Here is a 3,945-nt window from a genome sequence, read left to right on the forward strand (position 1 = left end):
CCTGGAGGATCTGAACATCACAGACTCCCCAGACAGCAACATAGTGTCGGCCCAGATCCGGCCCACATCTGGTACACATGAATTCCACATTCCTTCAGATGTGGGCCGGATCCGGGCCGACACTATGTTGCTGTCTGGGGAACTATTGGCTGCAGGTTTACATTGTTGCGGATGAAGTGCAGTAGATTTATGATATATTCAACATTTTGAATTTAAGTGTTTAATATAAATACAGCACAATGCAAGCGTTTTTCATTTTGTAAAACTTATTTTCAATATTTTCAATTCTACATTTATAAAAAAAAAAAACAAAACACATATTGACCACCAGCAAAGACCACAGAAAATGCAGAATGCTAGAGCTCAAGGAACGATGTTCTGTATGTGTCTGTTTTTAATGTGATTTCAGTCTCACCTGTTGATCTGTTCTCTACAGGATCCTTCATGCTACTCTCACTACCCAGGCTCAGGTCCTTCTCCTCTACACCTTCTTTAGAGGAGGAACACACTGTTATGGACATGATGTCCGATGTAGATTTGTCAAATCTGGACACTGTGTGTATACTCTCTATGATCTGTAGAATGTGCCGCTGTTTTTGTGTGAAGACACAATCTCGTTGTTTCTCTCTAAACTGTTTTCTGTGAAGATTGATGAAGACTGTGAAGATGATTCTGACTCGCTCAGACGAGAGGCGTGACGTCACTGACGCACGCGTTCTGAAATGGAACAACAGGCAAGAAGAGCATCGAAGCAAAAGTCGACCTGCTAAACTGACGGAGCACAGCTGTTTGAAGGGACAAATGTTCACTCATAATTCACTGACAAACTATATATATAGGCACAAGGCACATAAATAAAAGCATAAATATATAGTTTGTCAGCAGGGCTTGATTTCAGCAGTTTGGTGTAACAGTCACTTGCAGGCTTGCTGAGTTTTATGTATAATATAGGCCTATGCATTTTTCATTTGTAGTCTTTGAAAAGACTACAATAATAAACTAAGCATAATAGTGTTGTAAAAATGTCGCTTTTTCGATATCTGAAATGCATCTAATACTGGTTTTAAGTAATAGCCTAGATACACGAAACCAGCTGCTCTTTCTCTCTCTCATCTCTCTGACAGTGATTATGTAGCCTATAATTAATGCTAATATGCATTCGACTGTTGCATAAAGTTATTTAGGAAAATCATTCTTTAATCAAAACACTTGTTCATATTTTATTAACCTCAGTATAAGTGTAGGAAAAGGCGACAGATGTTTCAGAGAAAGTGAAGAGGCTGTGGATGAACAAAGTGTGTGTGTGTGTTTCCAGCAGAGGGAGACAACATTACGCAAATGATGTCACGAACATTCATTTCTATAATTTCTCCCTCTCACTTCAGAACAGTTAATCATAATACACTCTAAAAATAAAGCTGCTTTGTTTGCATCAATGTTTCCATGAGGAACCTTCAACATTCCCACTGCACATTTCTTTATAGTTGAAAAAGGTCCTTTAGATTATTAAAATGTTCTTCACACTAAGAAAACAAATCTGAAAATGGTTCTTCAATGACATCACTGTGAAAAAACCCTTTTAGGACTTTTATTTTTTAAGAGTTTGCTGATGCAATTCCAAATACAAATATGATGAAGGACCATCAGAAATATCACTTTTAATTCAATTCTTGAGTCAGTTCTTGCTATTTTTAAGTTTTTTATGATTTTAATGAGTAAAAGTTGTGTGACTCTTAAAGAATTGGTTGTCATAATCATTCCGATCATCATTATATCCAAAAACTGAAAGTCAGCTTTTGAGGGAGGAGGAAGAAGGAGTAAAACTTCAGGAAGAGAATGAGTGATCTGGCCATACACTCATCACACAGCTGAAATCATGCAGACATGATTCTCAAACTGAGGAAAGTGTCTTTGCAGCTTGAGGAAGACCCTGATCTTCTGTGAGGAAGAGTGTGAGTGTGAAGGTGTACTCAGATCTTCTGTGAGGAAGAGTGTGAGTGTGAAGGTGTTCTCAGATCTTCAGTGAGGAAGAGTGTGAGTGTGAAGGTGTACTCTGATCTTCAGTGAGGAAGAGTGTGAAGGTGTACTCAGATCTTCTGTGAGGAAGAGTGTGAGTGTGAAGGTGTACTCAGATCTTCAGTGTGGAAGAGTGTGAGTGTGAAGGTGTACTCTGATCTTCAGTGAGGAAGAGTGTGAGTGTGAAGGTGTACTCAGATCTTCTGTGAGGAAGAGTGTGAGTGTGAAGGTGTACTCTGATCTTCAGTGAGGAAGAGTGTGAAGGTGTACTCAGATCTTCTGTGAGGAAGAGTGTGAGTGTGAAGGTGTACTCTGATCTTCAGTGAGGAAGAGTGTGAGTGTGAAGGTGTACTCAGATCTTCTGTGAGGAAGAGTGTGAGTGTGAAGGTGTACTCAGATCTTCAGCGAGGAAGAGTGTGAGTGTGAAGGTGTTCTCAGATCTTCAGCGAGGAAGAGTGTGAGTGTGAAGGTGTACTCTGATCTTCAGCGAGGAAGAGTGTGAGTGTGAAGGTGTACTCTGATCTTCAGCGAGGAAGAGTGTGAGTGTGAAGGTGTACTCAGATCTTCTGTGAGGAAGAGTGTGAGTGTGAAGGTGTTCTCAGATCTTCTGTGAGGAAGAGTGTGAGTGTAAAGGTGTTCTCAGATCTTCAGTGAGGAAGAGTGTGAGTGTGAAGGTGTACTCAGATCTTCAGTGAGGAAGAGTGTGAAGGTGTACTCAGATCTTCAGTGAGGAAGGGTGTGAAGGTGTACTCAGATCTTCAGCGAGGAAGAGTGTGAGTGTGAAGGTGTTCTCAGATCTTCAGTGAGGAAGAGTGTGAGTGTGAAGGTGTACTCTGATCTTCAGCGAGGAAGAGTGTGAGTGTGAAGGTGTACTCTGATCTTCTGTGAGGAAGAGTGTGAGTGTGAAGGTGTACTCAGATCTTCTGTGAGGAAGAGTGTGAGTGTGAAGGTGTTCTCAGATCTTCTGTGAGGAAGAGTGTGAGTGTGAAGGTGTTCTCAGATCTTCAGTGAGGAAGAGTGTGAGTGTGAAGGTGTACTCAGATCTTCAGTGAGGAAGAGTGTGAAGGTGTACTCAGATCTTCAGTGAGGAAGAGTGTGAGTGTGAAGGTGTTCTCAGATCTTCAGTGAGGAAGAGTGTGAGTGTGAAGGTGTACTCAGATCTTCTGTGAGGAAGAGTGTGAGTGTGAAGGTGTACTCTGATCTTCTGTGAGGAAGAGTGTGAGTGTGTACTCAGATCTTCTGTGAGGAAGAGTGTGAGTGTGAAGGTGTACTCAGATCTTCTGAGAGGAAGAGTGTGAGTGTGAAGGTGTACTCAGATCTTATGTGAGGAAGAGTGTGAGTGTGAAGGTGTACTCTGATCTTCTGTGAGGAAGAGTGTGAGTGTGAAGGTGTACTCAGATCTTCAGTGAGGAAGAGTGTGAGTGTGAAGGTGTACTCAGATCTTCAGCGAGGAGGAAGAGTGTGAGTGTGAAGGTGTACTCTGATCTTCAGTGAGGAAGAGTGTGAGTGTGAAGGTGTTCTCAGATCTTCAGCGAGGAAGAGTGTGAGTGTGAAGGTGTTCTCAGATCTTCAGCGAGGAAGAGTGTGAGTGTGAAGGTGTACTCAGATCTTCTGTGAGGAAGAGTGTGAGTGTGAAGGTGTACTCAGATCTTCAGCGAGGAAGAGTGTGAGTGTGAAGGTGTTCTCAGATCTTCAGCGAGGAAGAGTGTGAGTGTGAAGGTGTACTCTGATCTTCAGTGAGGAAGAGTGTGAGTGTGAAGGTGTACTCTGATCTTCAGCGAGGAAGAGTGTGAGTGTGAAGGTGTACTCAGATCTTCAGCGAGGAAGAGTGTGAGTGTGAAGGTGTACTCTGATCTTCAGCGAGGAAGAGTGTGAGTGTGAAGGTGTACTCAGATCTTCTGTGAGGAAGAGTGTGAAGGTGTTCTCAGA

The sequence above is a fragment of the Abramis brama genome (genome assembly GCF_963993115.1).
Source record: "Abramis brama genome assembly, chromosome: 13".
NCBI classification, from domain to species: domain Eukaryota; kingdom Metazoa; phylum Chordata; class Actinopteri; order Cypriniformes; family Leuciscidae; genus Abramis; species Abramis brama.